Genomic DNA, 22,629 nt, shown 5'->3' with positions numbered 1-22,629 from the left:
ACACAACCCTACGATGCAGTACATTCCGAGTAAGCGCCACAGATTTGGGGTGAAACTATGGATGATTTGCGATGCGCTGACACATTATTGTTTAAGCTTCTTAGTTTATAAGGGAGCTATGGACTCTGACAGGCAACAGGTACATGAAAATGGCCTAGGCTACACAGTTGTGATGAAGCTCTTAGAGCTAGGAAACTACTTGAATAAGGGATATCACATTTGTGTTGATAATTTCTTTACATCCATCACACTTGTTGAAGAATTGTATGCTAAGTGCACTTTCATTACTGGGACTATCCGGCATAATAGAAAAGGTATTCCTGATGGACTAAAAACATCCTACGAGGTAGGAGAAAAAAAATACTACAGACAAAATAATATGCTAATGGTAGGTTATAGACAGAGACAATGTAAAAAACCCTGTTCTCTTACTGTCTACCAATACAAAGGCGATAATGTGAAGTGAGGTCAAAGAAGAGGGGTAATAACATAAGTATAACAAGTAAACCAAAAATGATAAGGGAGTACAATGACTTTATGGGAGAGATTGATGGAAATGATCAGATGCTATATCATTATTTCAATTAAAGGAAAACCATCAAATTTTGGAAGAAACTTACACCTAATATAATCTCTAGAATGGTCTTAAATTCATATACATTGTACAAAAACAACACAGATAATACTGTAAGTAGGCTTCAATATATATCAAACTTGGTTGATGAACTAAAAGTTGAATGGGCACATGTGAGAGGAGTGGGCCTAGGTACTCATCAAAATGAAGCCAGTAACGCAAACAACAGTGGTACCAAAACAATTTTTGAAAAAATACCAGAAAATAAAGAAAAAACTGCTGTGTGTGCAGTGCAGTAAGTACAAGAAATGGAGGGAAAAGAAAAAAGTCTACTTTTACATGTGTTAACTGCAAAAAAGGCCTTCACACTAAATGTTATCCTTTTCACAGATATTTGTAAACAAAAACAAAATTTTATTGATTCGGGTGGTAATTTTTTGTTTTTATTTTGTTACGATTTGGAGTTTTATAAGTTAAATATATGAAATAGTTTATTGTTTGCCTATTGACATTCAATATATTTGGTTAGAAGTATATGTTATGTAGAAGTGGAGCATGATTTGCCATATTGTTGTTATAACTGGGGAAAACTCCGAACTAGAGTGATTTTTAAAAAAGCCAGAACTTTTTTATTTCTCAACATATCAGTGTGAAGTATAGATTTTTTTGAAGATTGTTAAATGTTGTTTTGTCAAGTGTTATCAATGTTGGTAAAATAATTTTTTTATGCCCATCCACAACGCAACAAAGTAAAAAGATTCTCAAAATATTTGTTGGTAAGTACATATTATTAAAAAAAAGTTATTGTAAATATTTGCATGTCCTTTTATATTTATTTTATAGTATATATATATATATATATATATATATATATATATATATATATATATATATATATATATATATATATATATATAATACATTTAGGAAGCTAATAACACTTAACCTAATACATTTACTTCATAAATTATTTTTTTATGGGTTTTCTAGTAAAACGCGACAAAATTAACTAAAAGAGCCTGGGATTTTTGGGTATGTCAATAGTAAAAATACTTGGAATTTTTGGAACAAATTAAAAAAAAATGTCTGAGATGGAAAGGTTATGCCCACCTGACTTCTATCTCAGAAGTTGTCTTTAAACTAATCCAAAGTTGTAGCATCAGCTCCCAATAAATTTAGTTCCTCAATTAACAAATCCTGATTAATTGTATCAAATGCTTTGGCAAAATCAATAAAACCCAACAGGCACTTTCTGTTTTTGTCCGTAGTATTATGTACATTTTGGTCAACAAACAATAAACTGCAATTCAAATTTCTATCGCTCTTAAATTTAAATTGGTTTTTGATCATTTGTATTGTTAATTGTTTAAATATAACTGAAGTTGTTGGTTTTTCAATAACATTCTATAAGATTTTTGCTAGTGCACATATTGCTAGTGTAAAGATATTTAGCTCACCATTGATGTTCTGGATCCCCCTTATAAATCGGAACAATTTTACCCACTTTAAAGACATTTAGATAAATCCCTTTTGAAATACTACAATTAAATATATGCATCAATGGTTTTTAAAAATATGTTAATATTATCTTTCACAATTTTTGTAGTTAGGAGTCCTATTAATTTGTAATAGATCACCATCAGAGAGAGTAACCTGCCAGAGGGCAGAGTAGACAACAGTCTCTATCATCAACAATCAGGGACTTGTACAATTACGGGAGAGACAGCACTGGCCCGGCCCTGCCCCAACACTTGTAAACATAATTGAAGAAGTCAGCAACCTAAACGCCTCTCTTTTTTTGCAGCTTGACCTTTTCCTTCCAAAAATGATTCTATTTTGAGTAGCTACTTATTGTTTAGCATTATCAGAAATGTTGTTATTTTTTTCCAAATAAATTTCTTGTTATTTTGTTTAAGTTAATATTATTAAAAAAAATAGTCCTTTTTCACCATTGTAATACAATTACTTAATACATTTTGGTAAGTTTTAAAACAAGTAATAAAGACAGGATTGAAAGGTGGTTTATTGTTTGCTTCTTCTTCTATGGGGCAGCCTATTGCCATGCACGAAACCCAAGGGCCTAGCCTCACATCCACTAAGTCTCAAGGGCCTATTGCGCACCCCGGAAGCACACCATGAGGCCTACCAATCTATGATTTCAGCAGTTCCACAAACCAATAAATATGGAAATTCTTTTAAAAGAATTATTTTGTTTTTTACCTAAACAAAATCAAACTTCTGACTTAGCAGTGAAAATGAAATAAAAAATACAAATTTATCCAGTATAATTACGATGGCTCCTGTGGACCAACTCATTTTCTTCAAATTGAAATGTATAAATAATAATAATTATGTTAATAATTTATATTTTTAAATTTGTAACAAAATATGTACTTTTTTTTGGTACTATGGTAGACTTCTAATAATTTTAAAAGTTTACTTTAACTATATAAAACCACATAAATTTATTTTTTATACCTATAAATATACATTTTTTACTATCTTTCTATATAATAAATTTTACATAAACACAGGCAAAATAGTAACAACATTTCTTACTATTTTTTTTCAACGAGTAGAACTAGGAATTTTCATTCAACAACAAAATATTTTTTGCTCTACACATAAAGAAGAGTGGGTACTTCGGTATTTTATAGAGGTCACTCTGTCGCTGTTTATGCAATGAAAGTAGGTTTGGAATAAGTTATCATTAATATGTATCTAGTAAGTTAAAAATTTTAACCTTTACAAGCGCTCACATGATCTGAGCTTGAATTTGGGTACGATCTTGAAGTATATTTTCTTTTTTTGCCAGAAGTGTGGGCCACTGAAGTCTGCATTGATGGCAAGGGGCATTTCCACTTAGTACTTTCCAAACGTTAGATTACATGCCAGATCGTCCAACATGATCTAATGTCGGAAAAGTTGGACAATCTAGGATGTGATCTGAGGTTAGAAAAGTATAGATCGGAAATACACCTGGCCATCAGTGCGGACTTCAACGGCCCACAATCCTGGCAAAAAAAGAAAAACCTCGCTTGATATAGTGCCTAAATTCAAGCTCAGATCACGTGTATAAGTTAACTTTTTCTATTTATAATATGTACATAGGTATTTACCTACTTGCATAGCCAAACACCAATAGATAGAAACAGAGGGGCCTCCGGATAATACCAAAGTACCGAAGAGTCCCAAACAGTTAAAAATAATTTTATTTATGATATTGGAATCTAGATCAGCCTAGCACTTCAGGTATAAATTTACTTTTGTCTAATGTACCTAAAAGGCCTACTAAACCTCATTTGGTTAGTAGTAGTGACTCTGATGCGGACAGTGATAATGGATTGAACTCTACAACACCACGCCCAAGAAGGCAAGATATTCCAGTCCCTAATAATTCTAGTGACTCAGATAATGATGTACAATAGTCCAATGTAAATGAAGATAATGATCCAGGGTGTATCCCTAACTTTAGTTTTCAAACCTGGAGTCAAACATTGCCCACCTCGCAACTCAAATGCAACTTCATATTTCAAACTCTTTTTTACCTTATCATTGCTTCAAAGAATTGTCAAGTACACTAACCTACATGCTCAAAATGTTGTATCTGCCAAAATCCAACATAACCCAATCAGTCCAAATGCAAAACCCTGGCTAAAAGTTACAGTTGATAAAATTCAGGCCTTTATTTCTGTTCTAATCAACATGGGTGTCACACGAAAACCAACTATTGCTAGCTACTGGTGGACAAATCCTAATCAAAGCATACCATGGTTTGGTAAACAATTTACAAGAAATAGGTTTCAGGATATCTTAAGTTATTTTCATTTGGTTGATACTTCAAATTTGTCCAAACCTAGAACCTAATTATGACCCATGTTCAAGATTTCAACCCGTGATAGACCACATGAATACAGTTTCAAGACACCATTTTACAACTAATAAATATTTATCTATTGATGAGAGTATTGTTTCCACAAAATCACACAACCCTACGATGCAGTACATTCCGAGTAAGCGCCACAGATTTGGGGTGAAACTATGGATGATTTGCGATGCGCTGACACATTATTGTTTAAGCTTCTTAGTTTATAAGGGAGCTATGGACTCTGACAGGCAACAGGTACATGAAAATGGCCTAGGCTACACAGTTGTGATGAAGCTCTTAGAGCTAGGAAACTACTTGAATAAGGGATATCACATTTGTGTTGATAATTTCTTTACATCCATCACACTTGTTGAAGAATTGTATGCTAAGTGCACTTTCATTACTGGGACTATCCGGCATAATAGAAAAGGTATTCCTGATGGACTAAAAACATCCTACGAGGTAGGAGAAAAAAAATACTACAGACAAAATAATATGCTAATGGTAGGTTATAGACAGAGACAATGTAAAAAACCCTGTTCTCTTACTGTCTACCAATACAAAGGCGATAATGTGAAGTGAGGTCAAAGAAGAGGGGTAATAACATAAGTATAACAAGTAAACCAAAAATGATAAGGGAGTACAATGACTTTATGGGAGAGATTGATGGAAATGATCAGATGCTATATCATTATTTCAATTAAAGGAAAACCATCAAATTTTGGAAGAAACTTACACCTAATATAATCTCTAGAATGGTCTTAAATTCATATACATTGTACAAAAACAACACAGATAATACTGTAAGTAGGCTTCAATATATATCAAACTTGGTTGATGAACTAAAAGTTGAATGGGCACATGTGAGAGGAGTGGGCCTAGGTACTCATCAAAATGAAGCCAGTAACGCAAACAACAGTGGTACCAAAACAATTTTTGAAAAAATACCAGAAAATAAAGAAAAAAACTGCTGTGTGTGCAGTGCAGTAAGTACAAGAAATGGAGGGAAAAGAAAAAAGTCTACTTTTACATGTGTTAACTGCAAAAAAGGCCTTCACACTAAATGTTATCCTTTTCACAGATATTTGTAAACAAAAACAAAATTTTATTGATTCGGGTGGTAATTTTTTGTTTTTATTTTGTTACGATTTGGAGTTTTATAAGTTAAATATATGAAATAGTTTATTGTTTGCCTATTGACATTCAATATATTTGGTTAGAAGTATATGTTATGTAGAAGTGGAGCATGATTTGCCATATTGTTGTTATAACTGGGGAAAACTCCGAACTAGAGTGATTTTTAAAAAAGCCAGAACTTTTTTATTTCTCAACATATCAGTGTGAAGTATAGATTTTTTTGAAGATTGTTAAATGTTGTTTTGTCAAGTGTTATCAATGTTGGTAAAATAATTTTTTTATGCCCATCCACAACGCAACAAAGTAAAAAGATTCTCAAAATATTTGTTGGTAAGTACATATTATTAAAAAAAAGTTATTGTAAATATTTGCATGTCCTTTTATATTTATTTTATAGTATATATAATATATTTAGGAAGCTAATAACACTTAACCTAATACATTTACTTCATAAATTATTTTTTTATGGGTTTTCTAGTAAAACGCGACAAAATTAACTAAAAGAGCCTGGGATTTTTGGGTATGTCAATAGTAAAAATACTTGGAATTTTTGGAACAAATTAAAAAAAAATGTCTGAGATGGAAAGGTTATGCCCACCTGACTTCTATCTCAGAAGTTGTCTTTAAACTAATCCAAAGTTGTAGCATCAGCTCCCAATAAATTTAGTTCCTCAATTAACAAATCCTGATTAATTGTATCAAATGCTTTGGCAAAATCAATAAAACCCAACAGGCACTTTCTGTTTTTGTCCGTAGTATTATGTAAATTTTTGTCAACAACAATAAACTGCAATTCAAATTTCTATCGCTCTTAAATCTGAATTGGTTTTGATCATTTGTATTGTTAATTGTTAAATATAACTGAAGTTGTTGGTTTTCAATAACATTCTATAAGATTTTTGCTAGTGCACATATTGCTAGTGTAAAGATATTTAGCTCACCATTGATGTTCTGGATCCCCCTTATAAATCGGAACAATTTTACCCACTTTAAAGACATTTAGATAAATCCCTTTTGAAATACTACAATTAAATATATGCATCAATGGTTTTTAAAAATATGTTAATATTATCTTTCACAATTTTTGTAGGAGTCCTATTAATTTGTAATAGATCACCATCAGAGAGAGTAACCTGCCAGAGGGCAGAGTAGACAACAGTCTCTATCATCAACAATCAGGGACTTGTACAATTACGGGAGAGACAGCACTGGCCGGCCCTGCCCCAACACTTGTAAACATAATTGAAGAAGTCAGCAACCTTAAACGCCTCTCTTTTTTGCAGCTTGACCTTTTCCTTCCAAAAATGATTCTATTTTGAGTAGCTACTTATTGTTTAGCATTATCAGAAATGTTGTTATTTTTTTCCAAATAAATTTCTTGTTATTTTGTTTAAGTTAATATTATTAAAAAAATAGTCCTTTTTCACCATTGTAATACAATTACTTAATACATTTTGGTAAGTTTTAAAACAAGTAATAAAGACAGGATTGAAAGGTGGTTTATTGTTTGCTTCTTCTTCTATGGGGCAGCCTATTGCCATGCACGAAACCCAAGGGCCTAGCCTCACATCCACTAAGTCTCAAGGGCCTATTGCGCACCCCGGAAGCACACCATGAGGCCTACCAATCTATGATTTCAGCAGTTCCACAAACCAATAAATATGGAAATTCTTTAAAAGAATTATTTTGTTTTTTACCTAAACAAAATCAAACTTCTGACTTAGCAGTGAAAATGAAATAAAAAATACAAATTTATCCAGTATAATTACGATGGCTCCTGTGGACCAACTAATTTTCTTCAAATTGAAATGTATAAATAATAATAATAATTATGTTAATAATTTATATTTTTAAATTTGTAACAAAATATGTACTTTTTGGTACTATGGTAGACTTCTAATAATTTTAAAAGTTTACTTTAACTATATAAAACCACATAAATTTATTTTTTATACCTATAAATATACATTTTTTACTATCTTTGTATATAATAAATTTTACATAAACACAGGCAAAATAGTAACAACATTTCTTACTATTTTTTTCAACGAGTAGAACTAGGAATTTTCATTCAACAAAATATTTTTTTGTTCTACACATAAGAAGAGTGGGTTTTACGGTATTTTATAGAGGTCACTCTGTCGCTGTTTATGCGATGAAAGTAGGTTTGGAATAAGTTATCATTAATATGTAACTAGTAAGTTAAAAATTTAACCTTTACAAGCACTCACGTGATCTGAGCTTGAATTTGGGTACGATCTTGAAGTATATTTTCTTTTTTTGCCAGAAGTGTGGGCCACTGAAGTCTGCATTGATGGCAAGGGGCATTTCCACTTAGTACTTTCCAAACGTTAGATTACATGCCAGATCGTCCAACATGATCTAATGTCGGAAAAGTTGGACAATCTAGGATGTGATCTGAGGTTAGAAAAGTATAGATCGGAAATACACCTGGCCATCAGTGCGGACTTCAACGGCCCACAATCCTGGCAAAAAAAGAAAAACATCGCTTGATATAGTGCCTAAATTCAAGCTCAGATCACGTGTGCTTGTATAAGTTAACTTTTTCTATTTATAATACGTACATAGGTATTTACCTACTTGCATAGCCAGACACCAATAGATAGAAACAGAGGGGCCTCCGGATAATACCAAAGTACCGAAGAGTCCCAAACAGTTAAAAATAATTTTATTTATGATATAAAACGAAAAAACATATCCTTATGAATAAAGCCGTATGCAACTCGATCGGGTGAGTATGAAAACTATATTTTTTTATGAATTTGAAATATACCTTGCAAAGTTGCCAAAAATGACTTACTGGTATAGAGGTTTATCATTACCAGTTCTAGGTTTAAACATTTTCCCTTTGAAAAAACAACTAATAGTGGGAAGTGGTTAAAGTAAACATTATATATAACAAAACTGTAATTGTTTACTTTGATCAATTCACAATATTTGTTAATTTTTCAAAAGGAAAATGCTTAAAATGAAATAAAAAAATATAACAATAAAATTTTAGAAAAATATTAATCTTGTAAAATAAAGGCATCTAGTAGAACGGGCGAACAGTATTGCATCCCGGCCACAATCATGTGCTGCAGCAGTAAAATATAAAATTTCAAAAGGGTGATAAATAATTTTTACTAAATATTATAAACTCACCTAACCGTATTAAAAATGGTTGGAAATGCATCTTGCCGTCAGTACGGGCTTCGTTAGTGCCACCCCGCACTTCTGGCGGAAGAAGAAGAACATCCCTCTAGATAGTACCCAAATACAAGCTCAGATTATATGTAAGTGCTTGGTCAGGTTATGTTTAAATTTGGTACTTCTCCTTTTATGGGGTGGCCTACTAACCTCATGTAAACCTACTTATATTGCATAATAACATTGTGTAGTGTAGTAATATTTCCAACATTGCTAATATATGCCTCACTGCTTACACGAAATGGTCTGGACTGTTACCAGACTATCGAGTAAACCAACACCAAAAACCGTTATGAGAACAAATCATTCAGCCCAGCTGTTACTGAAACAGCTGTATCCCGGTAATGGGTTACCACAGAATTTCCGGTACTTTCTGATTAAAAGGAGGCCACCTATTCAAAGCATGCTGCGGCTGATCCGGAGGCCAATATTTTTGGACGAGTTTTCTTTATTGGAGACCAAAATAAACAACATATGTTACTAGTACTTTCCTTGTTTCATAATGAATCGAAAAATACCCAATGAGTAATACTTCCTGTCGTAAAATCGCCTCCAAATAGGCCAAGACACACAAATGATCTGTCATTAATTGTTTTCTTTAATTTTTTTTTTCATTGATTGTCACGTGATTAATTAATTTATAATTTCATCATGAATAATTATCATCGCCTCTGGTTTTTACCTCGAACTGGAGAAGAAAGTTTTTTATTGGCAGTATACATGTAACAATCGTGAGTAGCGGCGACTGGTGGCGATGCATTCAACTCAATTCTTACCGACATCGCCAATAAACATTCATTATAATGATTTGTAAATTTCAAAATAGGTTAAAGTCTGTTTATTAATACTGTAATTTATGTTTGTCCCTGATAAAGAAAACTCATCAAAAATAGAGGCCTCCGGATAATATCAAAGTACCTATTTAATAAATACAAATCCTAGATGTTTTTTATTCACCATAACATTATTACTTTTTATACTGTAATTTGAAATAAAATGTAATTAAAATACAACGTAATTTGGAATAAATAGTTGTAGCAAGGATTATTTACTCATGAATATTGATGATTTGATATTATCGATCACTCGAGTGTTGGATGCTTATTATACTGTAGACTCCCAATACTACTCATGTAACCACAATAAAACACTTAAATAACTTTCAAAACTAATAATTAACTGTATTAGAGTTAACACGCCGTGATTAGTAACAGACACCATTATTATCGAGGAGGCAATGAAGGGTACTACACGGGACAGTTCATGGTACTTAACACCTTCGCTGCGGGCGGTAACTCTGGTTACCACTGCTACGCTGTGCTAGGAGCAGGTGGTAACTATGGTTACCATAGAGTGTTGCGAAATGAGGTCAATGTGCGGCCAGCACTCGAGCTATCACAACGCCGAATTTCTCGCTACTTAGGAGGTGCTTTTCCCGTGTTTTTATGCACTTTGTTTTCACATTACACTTTTTCATTATTTTTAATGATTTATAAAGTTTTTTTAGTAGTAAGTGATTGTGTAACATAATGGATCTTCACCCAAGACCAAGTCATCCCTGATGTTGCTCAGTGGGTCAAAAGAAGACATGGCGAACCGAATTTCTTCCTTACACAGTTTCTCTCTGGGCATGGGGATTTCCAAAAATATCTATTTCGTATGCAGAAAAGAGAATCCGAGAACTGCAGATACTGTCAGGATGTAGACACGGCAGAGCATACCATACTAGATTGTGAGAGGTGGGACCAGCTGAGAAGACCGTACTTGGTGGAGCTTGGCATCCTGACGAGTGGCAACATCATAACTAAGATGATTGAAACCAAAGATCAGTAGGACATGGTGGCAGAAATGGTTGAGAAGATCATGATGCAAAAGAAGATGGAGGAAGGACATCAATAGACTAGAATGAGTAGAGTAGTATATGTCATACTGCTGAGACCCTGCTGGACTGAAGTAATGCCTTTTGGTGATCCCAGTTCCAGTAGATGAAGCGCAGGAGGTTTTAGTGGTTAAACCTAGGGATCGTAGAGAAAGAGAAGAAAAGGGAGTCCCAAACACGGGGAGCTCTAAAGCGGAGACCCTAGGTGCGTAACGCATTTCCTCCTGAGGAAAAAAAACCCTAGACCAAGTGGTGTACAATAATCAAGTTCTAGGCGTACAACAGAGCCAGTTTAGATACTGAGAATGACAACATGGATGATATGAAGTACCAGACAGACACGGAAGTTGAGGATCCTGAATACGAGACCAACCCACCCCAATAGAGCTCTTACAACCGGATTGGAATGAAAGATATTCCCTTTAATAGACAGAAAGGATTTTTAGTTCCTTTGCCAGACGACAAATCTCCAATTAGATTTTTCACACTGCCTGCGGATAGTTTTTTTAGAGGGAATTGTTAAGGCAACCAACAAGTACGCACTGGACTAGACAACCAACGATTTCTGGACTAGCCCACCCACGCCAAGAAGTTAATGAGTTTGCGAGGGGCGGCCTAACGATTACATTCCGCGATGCTCACTATCACCTGAAAGTGACCACTGTGGAGGACTTCAGGGCAGTCCAGTGGTATCTCTACGTCTAAAAACTGCCCTTCTATACTCACAACATGGGGCATGGAAAAACACTCAAGATTGTGATTAGCGGCCTTAAGGACACTGACGACCTGGAGCTCCTCGATGTCCCAACAGACGAGGGCTTCGCAGTCAGCAAGGTTGTAAGACTACAGACGGCCAGAGGACATACTGGGAGCTGGCTGATCATTCTGACCAGTGACAGTGAGCGAGAGAACTCTGACATGAAGCGGACTTGTGAAATCTACAATGAAAGAAACCTGCTCTACGTCAGGGTCTCTATCACGCCCTAGAAGAATCCCGCCGGCCCACCGCAGTGCTACAGGTGCCAAGATTTAGGTCACGGCTCCGGCAACTGTGGGAGGCAATGACAATGCGTACGCTGTAGGGAGAACCACCTGAGTAGCCTAAGGCCTGACAGAGAAGGATCACTGCTACAAGTACGGCGGTGATCACAATGATACCTATCGCGGGTGTACAGCTTACAAGGAGGCCAGGAGGCCAGAATGACAGCTGTTAAACCGGTCCACAAGTCCAAGCGAGACAAGCCGGCGGCGAGGCGACCAAAAGCCCAGTTGGCTCGACCAGCCCAAAAGTCACCCCAGTGGCCTCCGACCAGGAGGGCAAGGCCCAGGATGACACACTGTAAAGGAAGAGGCACCAGAGGAAACATCAGAATCCGGCGATAAGAATGCCTTGCTCACTGCCACCTGTGGTTGACCTGCCGGTCACACAGAGGCCCAGAGCGACGCCTAGGCAGAAACTGGAGTGGCGAATCACCACAGTTATTCCGCCACAACAAGCAGAGGTGACGGGAGCAGCGGCAGCCTTCCCCGCCCAGCACAGCTTACAAGCCGTCTTGGCCGAGACAGCAGTTCATCTAACCTCCCTCACCCGGCTCTTCGAAGTAACTGTCCCCCACAGCGGCACATCAACCAGCTGCTAGACAGTCGCAGGACCAAAGTGTTCCAGTCAACCAGCCAGCAACCACACCTGACCTTGTCTAGATTGATGGATTATTCAGGATATAACATAAATTACAAATATATCAATTATTGCACAACAAATTGCAACAGTCTAAAAGTTCTTTCTGGAAATGAAAACACTACTTTATGATCATTACAGCTAGGCCTAACAAGCTAATGTAAACATTATTAAAAATGTCCTATAAATTCGTCTGAAACAAGATAGGATTCTCACTATTTTTCTAATATACAAGGTGCCATATAAATGCAAAAATATATACAGGCTAAGCTTTAACTAAGTGATTAACCTAAATATTGCCTTAGACTATATTCCAAACTAAGCAACAATATGAGCCTACTTATAACATTTCTTAATCTTACCTGATAGCTTATTCCTAGTCAAATTGAGAACATGAGTATCCCAGGTGATATTGCACAACTAGATTGCTTAAATTATTATAATTTCTTTCAATTTGCAATGTACATCAAGATTCTCTATTTTATCACAAACATTGTCACTGAGTTATAGCATTATGCTAACAATACACTTAATATCTCAATTAATTGATATAAGTACCTGTACTGTATTATAACTTTACAAAAGCACGATCAACGTAAACAGTATCAGAAGTTGAGACCAACAACAATAAATGTCAATCGTCAATCTACGTCTAACGTTGTTCCGATACAAGTAAAGTATCGATACATTTGTTCCGATACCAAGTACATTTGGTATCGATAGTCTTGTTTCAATACTTACTTGGTATCGGAAATACAGTACTTGTTATCGAATCATAAGAGTACTTTTGCCTGTTGTTAGTGTTGTTTAAAATGTTTGAACACTTGCAACTTGAATTTTTATTGTAAATTGCTATAGTTGAGTTGTTTGCCAAAAATAACTTTTAAAAATGGCTCCAAGAAAATCTCTTAACAAACCCCCTTGTAAAAGATTCAAATGATTTATTCAGCCGATCTACACATTGCAATAGGCTACGTCTAGAGAAACCAACATTCAACTACAAAACTTACCTGCGTGCAATAATTAGAGGTCGTGCACAAAAAAATGTTCATCATGTTATTTACTAAAAATATAAATAAAACTAAGCATTCATGCAGGTATTAAAATTAAACACTAACCAACATTTAAAAAATGACTACATGTAAGAAAATAAAGATTTGGCTAATAGTTACCAACAATGTGCATTAGTTCATGTCCCTGGAATAATTAATTAATTAATATATAACAGGCCCTTCATTAGTACAAATATAAATATAACTAGGCATAAATGTGAATATTAAAACTAAAACTAGGCATATATTTTGTCAAAGACTAGTATATCTAAGAATACAAAACAGTCATGATATGACTAAGAACCACTATTTTAATCAGGGCTCATTAATTCAAGTCCATATATCAATCGAAAGAGTATACCAATATACAGATAATAACACTAAACACATGCAGAAATATAAAACAAGTCCATTTAAATAGCCAAGCAGAAGGGAATGGTCAGATTCAAAATATTCAGTTATGCTGTTGAAAGGGGTGTTTGACGACCAGTATTTTATGACAGGACCAAATTTCTGTAACGGGAGCTGTCTAACTGCAAGGGGCATGGAGTTGAACATTTTAGTGCCTATAATAGAGAAGCAATTTGAAACCTTTTGTACCCTAGATCTATTTACATCTATATCACGGCATTTCCTGTAAGGGCTTTTTTCTTTAACCGAAGAACTCTCTAATTACATTGGCAGAGTGTCCCCAAAGCCTGGTACCATAAACAATGTGGGAGTGGAAAAAGGCAAAGTAAGCTAGCTTAACAAACTCAAAGGGCATTTCTGCTTTAAGCTTTCGAAGCAAAAAGATTACCTTATTTAGCTTACACAAGGCATCAACATGCTTATCCCAGACAAGCTTCGAATCAAGATTAAAGCCAAGCAACTTCACTCCCTCCACATTAGCACCATTGTCGCACAAGCTAAAAGTAATTGCCTGAGTCTTGTCCTGGTTTAGGCACAAACCGTTATGACTGAACCAATATGAAGCAATTGTAAAAAGGTTCTTATTAACAAGTGTTTCTGCGGTTGTACAGTCCTTATGAGTTGCAAACAGGGTCGAGTCATCGGCATACAACAGAATATTACCCGCTACATTGTAATAAATATTATTAATAAAAATGATAAACAGAAATAATAGCTCCAGAATTGAGCCCTGAGACACTCCTTGCTCAACAACCAAGGGTTTGAGGTTGTACCATCCCAGCTTACAGATTGTTTCCTTTGATGTAAGTAAGATTTCAAGATTTTCAGAGCGCAACCCCGTACGCCGTACCTTTCCAGCTTCTTCAAGAGGATCTTGTGCGACACGCAATCGAAGGTACGTCAAAGGTCGCGTAGCAGTACAGCAGTAGAACTTTTTGCTACTTTTGCTGTGGCAAAATTGGTGTCAGGGGCAGACACTCGGTGCTTACTCCTATTGATATAGTCCCAGGCTGCCTTCCATAGATTTTGAGACTGTGCAATAACTTTTCCCACGGCAGACTGTTTGGCCTCCATAACCTTAGCACGGTATTCCCTCCTCAGATTCAGATATTGCACCCAAGGTTTCAGATTGAGCCTACTCTTAGACATATCACACATTATGCCAGCGAAACTACGTAGGTCAGCTAAATCCGGCGTATACCAGTTTGCAAAATGCCTTTTTCCATTTTTGCCTTCAGTAGGAATACGTTTTTTCAGCTTCACAGGAAAACAAGTATCAATTCTTAAAGCTAAGAAAAAACTAGTAAATACAGCTTCTGCAGGAAAACATAGAGCAAGTTCGTGCCAAGAACTGAACTGGACTGCCACAGATTCCAAAAACCACTGGAAATTTGTATCACTAAAAGATCTAATGGCTACAGTCTTTATCGCCGGACCGTGTATTAACCAGCAGTATGAAGACAACTCCTTAACACGAAGTTTACCACCAATGACTACAGACGGACGTGGATTGACTCTTTGTACCGTATCAGGTATCTATACTTTTCATCCAAGACCTGAGTAGTATCGAGTGCTTATTTACCGATACCGATACAAGTACTGGTATCGATACTTTCGTGGTATCGGAACAACCCCATGTACGTTACAAACGTCAAACAGGAAAGAGGAAATAAACAAGGAAAAGCAGTACATTAACATGAATTTCTTTTTGGTTTGTGCAATACCTTGGAACTCCTTGCAGGCGATATTATGGGTTGTACAATATTTGGCAAAAGGGGTACTTTGGGATTATACCGACCACACCCAGACATGAATCGTTATTTGACATTTTGCTTCTACCGATTACTAGATTAGCGTAGAACAATATTTCGTCAATATAAAACAAGAATTGTCTTATCGCAAACCGCTCCCCATCCTCAGACAGAGGTCAAAGTCGAGTGGTCTAGTAGATAACGTGATTGCAGAGTCTCGCCGCCCGTTCAGCTGGTGCGTCGCTTTTTTGTACTTCCGTGTTTTACCTCTACATTTCTCCAAACACAAATATTCAATAAAAACAAACATTACCAAACTAAAACTAAACTCTTTATTGAAAAAACACTCAAAACTTGTTTTTATTCATGATCACACTCCGCCACCCAAAATGCGAGTGCCTCCGGCCATCAGCGAAAGAAAAACATCCCTCGAAATAGTACCTATCAGTAAATTATCAAATTCTAGAGGGTCTGATCAGAAATATAAATTGAATTGTAATGGAAAGGCAATTATGTACCGTGCAAATCATGTGATGCCGCGCGGCCTGCCGTAATCGGAATTCTCGAGAAAGATAAGATAACAGCAACAACAATACCGATCACAATACGTGGAAATGCTTGTAAGTTTGTAATTTTTTAATTAAAGAGTTCTTTTTCCGTTCTATCATGTTTGTTTCTATAAATTTATATTTTTGTGTTCTTCATACTGGTGTGGTCGGTATAATCCCAAAGTACCGCAAAAGGTATATTGTGTAACCTCCTGGGAATGCTGTGCAAACTTCTCATACTGCTCATTCGCGCTGGAGAGTCTCATGAGTGCATTGACGTTGTGAGGTCACGGTGATAATACCGAACTGTGCTGTGTTTTAATTGCTGTGGGGACAAGCTTAAAAAAGAAAACGAAACCAAGGAGAGGAAAGAAATAGGCTCAACAATGGTTTATCGATTGGGAGAGGTATACAGAATCGTTGGACCTGATTCACGGATGAATGGATAATAAATTATTCGATGGCTCCTCGCTTTGGTCATTCCTCAAATCCAAAAATGGACACTGCCTTGCATGATCCTATTCCTGAAAATCAACGTTTGTCTATATCTCTACATTACTTCACGACAGAAAATAGCTTTGAAGACCTCAAGTTTTCAACTCAGTCAATATGACATCGTTACTTTGAACTGTGAATCCTACAAACTGACTGATATTGCGCAATACTGGCAACAGCCGGCACAATATATTGTTTTTCGTCAATCACACTTTACATTGCGCAATCTTTCAATATTGTCTACACACCATCAATATTATTGCTTGACCCGAAATATTGCGCAATAATATTGACCGTCTATTGATTAGTTAAAGGTAGGCTATGACGTAGCCTAAAGTTCAGCATTTAATGGAATTTCTCATTTCACTTTGACTTTTGAATCATACATGAAGCTCAAATATTAAGTACAGTGATTGCAGTACTTTTACAAAATTAAAATTTACACATCTTGTGGTTGCCGATTTATTTATTTTTCAACGCTACAAAACATTACAAATGTTTTCTCAGTATAAACCACAAAAGAGAACAGATCAATAATTATAATTTAGATTCAAGAAAACACAAAACTCAAAGTATAAAGACAATGGTAACAAGAAACAAGAATTGAATAATTAACTGAGAATATAAACAAAAATGTTCAGCAATTTTTTCTGGAGTTTCCGACAGTGATTGGCGCTTGAAGGTGTTGATAACCCCGGAACCACTGGTAACCCTGAGATCCTGGAACTCCGCTATTTGAATAATAGCACCATAGTTCGTATTGGGTGCAATTCTACGTCCTCACGAATAAATACGTTAACCTAGTGAATTTTATTGAGGAGGAAGGTGTCCAAATTAAGAATGAAGGTAACATCATAATTACTTCTCTTGCATTCAGTCGGGAATTGGAGTTCCCGCTAGATTGTTATTAGATCTTTGACTGAAACGTCCTTGTAAGGAAAACTTACCCTTACTAAGAAATTGAAAAACGTCGCTGATTATGCTCCTTTTTGCCGATATGTTAATGAACTCGATAGAATTATAGTAAAGCCTTGACCCGATTTTACATTACAGATGTACATCACAGGATGCTTTAAAACAAAGATTGAATATGCTATTTATCTATTTTGGTTCATTTATATGTACACATGTTATATGTAGCACCATTATTAGTTTCAATATAGTATTTGCAATAGTATGTGGAAGAAGTCGTTCAATATACCGGGTATCCCAAAAGTCCCACCCCCTTCTAACTTTTGAACGGAATTAAACAAACCAATATCCTTTGGGGGGGGGGTAGTTATATAATGACAAATGATGATTTTTGCGTTACATGAGAACTTAGCCCCTCAACCCAAAATGGGGGGTTAAGGGGTCAATTCAAAATTTTTAAATGCAAACCCCCATCAAATGACACTTCATTTTAAAGGTATTTATAAAAGAAGAACAATGCCACAGACTAGAGGTCTCGATCTCAATCCAGTACGAAACAACGACTTGTCAAAGTTTTATTGAAAAGTTACGCTAAAAAACACTATTTTTCTTAACTCATGTTCAGACTTATTCTTAATACTAAGTAGTGCTAAATTAAATTTAAAATAAAATAATTAAACTTACAGTTGAAATCTTACCTCAACCTTTTTAAGCTCAAAGTAAATGCTCAAAATGGCCCCCATTTACTTCTTGGCAAGCTTTCCGCACGGATTTGGACAATAATATAGAAATGTAAACCGAATCATCAAATCATGCAACCTATGGAGTAAGTTTGTCAAACATCCTTAATAAAATGAAAGCTATGTGAGGAATTATAATGACTGAAATCAACCAACCCATAAAGAACTGCGATATTACTTTAATAGATGGATATAGTTGCATGCAGATACTTTCACAATTAGTGCCTAGGGAAGATATGGAGGATCAATCCCCATAATATTCCGTTTTAACTTATAAATATTAATTTTCAGTCAGATACAATTACGCCATCCAAAACTCTAAAAAATATCAATAGGCTCATGTATGCCCATTCTTAATATTTTAAATTTATTTGATTTTTAACAGTATACATAGAACATTACAACCAAAGAATTATTCCCAGAATAAATTCCTTTCTTTTTATAATGTTGTGTGTGTTTCAAAGTTGCAGTGAATAAATGTCGTAACCAATTAATATTTTTGTTTATTGAAGTCTTTGGTTTAAGAAAGACGATAAAGTTCAAGCTATCCTGTAAATATGGTAGACTCTTCTAAGCCACATAAACAATTAAATGACATAAATTGATCTACTGATTTAATATCTCATTAATCCATATTTCCAGGTGGGTAACTTTTTAAACTCCGTTTTCCGTAACAAGACCTCCTTTGATATATATATATATATATATATGTGTGTGTGTGTGTGTGTGTGTGTGTGTGTGTGTGTGTGTGTGTGTGTGTGTGTGTGTGTGTGTGTGTGTGTGTGTGTGTGTGTGTGTGCTTTTCTTAAAAATGTGTGAAGTATTCTGCAATTTTTCACGAAAATAATGTTATTTCTTTTATGTCCATTGATCTCGATCTTACCTTATTTATAAGGTTGGACTTGGTCTGTACGGATGCAATATTCTTACAATTATGGATTTCTAAGGTCAGCTGATTCCCTCTCGGTGTTAGTTAGTCTACGCATAGTTTGTATTAGTAAGTTAAGCAGTCAATAAACCAAAACGTTTTCAGCGAGCATACGCACGATTTTTGTGTTCGCTTAGTTTTGTCTGCACAATTAGACGTACAGCGGAAAGCATTGGCTAATGTAGTTGTTATATAAAATAATCAGGAATATCCGGAAGTTGTAACTTTTCACTCCAACGCTACACCGAAAATAAATTATAATACGAGAAGTAAAAGCTTATGATAGTAGGTCTCTCAAACTGAGCCGGGGCTCAGTTTGGATATTTTTGTCTATTATTTTTCCCACCTCGGCCACTTTTGTCAGTCGGTGGGGGAGTGATTCCGTCATCGTATTGATTATTTTATGCCTGGATGGACTGATTGGTCGAGGTCAGGTGTTTGACCTTGACTGATTACCGACCAGCTGATTGCCGGCAGCGGCTACTGATCGGTGCGGTCGGACACGTTCGGCAGAGGCGACGTGAATCTCGTGCTGTCTACTTGGTCGTCCTGATGCCCATGGCTGGCTAGTTCTCCGACTTTCGGCAGGTAATTGTTTTTTGCTTATTCTCTCTCTTAACATAGTTGGCGGTTTTTCTCTCCCACGCAGACAGATATTTTCGTTGATCCGTTAAAACTAATTTATTTATTATTTTGTAATTTGTGTTCCTTGTGTACGTTTTCTTGTCGCAAAGTGTTCTATCCTGTCATTTCGTAACGTTCTAAATTGTCATTTTATTTATCCATGCCAGTTAAATTTATTATATTTTGCGCTAGTGCTTTCTAATTGATCCGTTCGGCGAACGGAAATTATTTATTTAGTAATCACTTTGTCTTTATTTAGTGTAAGCGAGACGGTACAGACTTTGTAAATTTTGTTACCTCGTGTTTTGTGTTGCGTGCAAAAATTGGGTGGCAACATTCATGATTTCTATTTTATTGTTTAATTAATTATTTGCTTTATAGTAGCGTGAACGGCTTAGTTTTGTTTTGGATTATAATTTAATTATTGTTATTTGGGAAATAATGTACTGTTATTATTTGTAAATTACATAATATACATTACAATTAATATTACAGACTGAATAAAATACAGTGAATTATTTTTACAAGTAAATGTTACCAAGCTGAATAATTTAGTATGGTTATTCTAGCCTATAAGTAAATGTTTAAATATTTGAAAATTTGTTTTGTATGTAATATTTAATACTGTCACCAAGTAGTGTATCTTATAATACTTGGTGTCTTGAGTTATTTTCGGGAAACAGTTTTTCGATACTTAAAAGGTACTGTTAGCTACAGATGGTTATTTTTAATTGTTAAATTTAAATATTTTATATACACTTTGTGCCAAACATAATTAATTTTTTATTATTTCTCGGGTTACAGTAAAACTTATCTGAATATCTACTGGTTATGTTGGCATTCACGGGGGTGCCGTCGACATGACTGGTGCGGCGAGTCTGCCCTATGGAAACAGCACTGTTAAACCCAAAATTGAATGCCCGCGCCCTGCCAGCGCTACTGTACCGTCATCCAACTGGACTGTCTGTACTTCATTTCGTCTTGAACAAGGTTGGAGCGAAAATGATTTTTTCCTTCTTCTTGTACTGAACTTGAGAGGATTTGGTTTTATGGAGCGCTGCCAGATATTATATCTGGAGGAGGGCCAGTGTTAAGATTAACTAGTATTTATTTAGTTTAGTGACATGATCTGAAGGGGAGGATTTCATCTTTAATTCGGATTCGTGGAGGCAACTAAGCCCCCGCCTCCTTCGAAAATCGGCTTTAAATATTTTTTTTATTTTTTGGCTACAAACTTGAAACAAAATTACTTTTTAAAAACTAGTGGGCCTAGAAATTCTACAACCTTTTCCCTCCCCTCAGTTTATAATAATTAACAGTTCAAAATTTATATTTACTACATGCCGTACCTGAAATTATGTTATTTATATGTCAAATTTCTATTTATTATGTTATTGTCAATATTGGATTTCTATTTATTTTTGTTATTTAGTTTGTAAGTTACGCGGTGCACCGTGGTGCTGCAGTTAATTGTATTTTGTGTGAAAATGTTTGCCACCTAATTAATTATATTATGTACTGGAATTTTTGTCTCTCTTTGTCTCTCTTCCCACTAGTGGCATGTGGTTTTTTTTCATGCCTTGCTCCGAGTTTGGGAGGGGCGCGCTTCCGAGACCTCCTGTTGCGGTTGAGGAGACTTCCGGTGAAGTCTAGTTTCGCTAACTCGGGACAAAATGGTAGCAGAGCGTGGTTACGTGTTTTTACCCTCTGCGTGCCCGGGGTTTTTTTTGGCCACTGGTGGTGAGAGGGATGAGTTGGATTTGTTAGATTGTGACTTCTTGCGCCTGTGGCGTCTCGCTGTGCTATTTATCGCCGATCAACATGAAGTGTGTGAACTTGTTTATTATTTTCTGATTATTGTTACTTGTGTGTTTTTGTTATATCTTGTCATCGTTGTTTTTTTCCTGGTTTTGCTCTGGTACGGCGTAGTGTTTTGTTGTGTATTTTTGATTCGCTGCCGTGTTTCGTGGACGGCAGGAATTCTGGGGACCCTGCTGAGAGTGTTGTTCTCTGCGTTATTCACTTGTCGCCTTAGTTAAATTGCTTTGTTAGTCGTTGACTTCGAGTCAGTGTGTTGCTTGTTAGTCTGTGTCTTTCTTTGTTATCATGCCTGTATCTCTGGTGCCTGAGTACTTATTGAAGGAGGATCTCCATTTTGAGTTGTTGGCTCGTGGGCTTACTCCGGGTTCCGACTGCGAGTCTATGCGGAAGCAACTGCGAGATAATATGAACCTGGACACTACCTGGCCTAGAGATTTGACGTTCCAGAAACAGAGGCCTATTTTGGAGGCTAAGTTGGAGACTTTTGAGAATAGTCAGGAGGACTGGTTGGAGTCGCCGCCCACTGGCCGAGAGAGGGCTAGGTATTTGTCCCGGCTTACCCATCTACATATGAGGCTGTCGCTACTTAGAGCCAAGCTTACTAGTTCTTGTGATAAGGAGAGGTTGGAGGAACGCATCACCTTGGTTGACGGCCTGCTGACTGTACTCGAGAGGGACGAGGGGGCGAAGGCTCCTGAAAAAACTTTGACTGCGGTTGACTCTGCTGCGGCTGTTAAGGGTGAAGGCCAGATCCCTGGGTCAGTCGTTGCGGACTTTGATGTGGGTGTGGCGTCGGGGGTGTCTGGTGTGGACGGGGCCCGGGGGCCTGTGACTGAAATGCCTGCTGGATCTGGAGGACTGGGGACTGTGGTGACGGGATCCTTTGTTCAGTATCACAAGCTTCCAAACCCACTTACCCCGTTGCTGCAGCGACTACCAACGGTGGATGGTCTAGATACTGAAGCCTTGCTGCGGTTTCTATCTGAGATCCTGCGACTGCA

At 36.2% G+C, this 22,629-nt stretch overlaps 1 protein-coding gene across 4 annotated transcripts in view; it reads right to left on the bottom strand.

Moving 5' to 3' along the window:
- The window catches only part of LOC124367574, a 49,657-nt gene extending 36,645 nt beyond the window's left edge, over window positions 1–13,012 (bottom strand). For 2 of the 4 annotated variants that reach the window (XM_046824512.1, XM_046824513.1), the window contains exon 1: window positions 12,709–13,012. The gene's annotated coding sequence lies outside the window, so the exon portion shown is untranslated. The remainder of the gene's footprint in view (window positions 1–12,708) is intronic. The other 2 variants (XM_046824510.1, XM_046824511.1) reach the window with 1 other exon arrangement.
- Between the last annotated feature and the right edge of the window lie 9,617 nt (window positions 13,013–22,629).

The sequence above is a fragment of the Homalodisca vitripennis genome, chromosome 8, assembly GCF_021130785.1.
Source record: "Homalodisca vitripennis isolate AUS2020 chromosome 8, UT_GWSS_2.1, whole genome shotgun sequence".
In the NCBI taxonomy this organism is placed as follows: Eukaryota; Metazoa; Arthropoda; class Insecta; order Hemiptera; family Cicadellidae; genus Homalodisca; species Homalodisca vitripennis.
The sequence above is the reverse complement of the archived record's forward strand: the minus strand, read 5'-3'. Positions and strand labels throughout refer to the sequence as shown.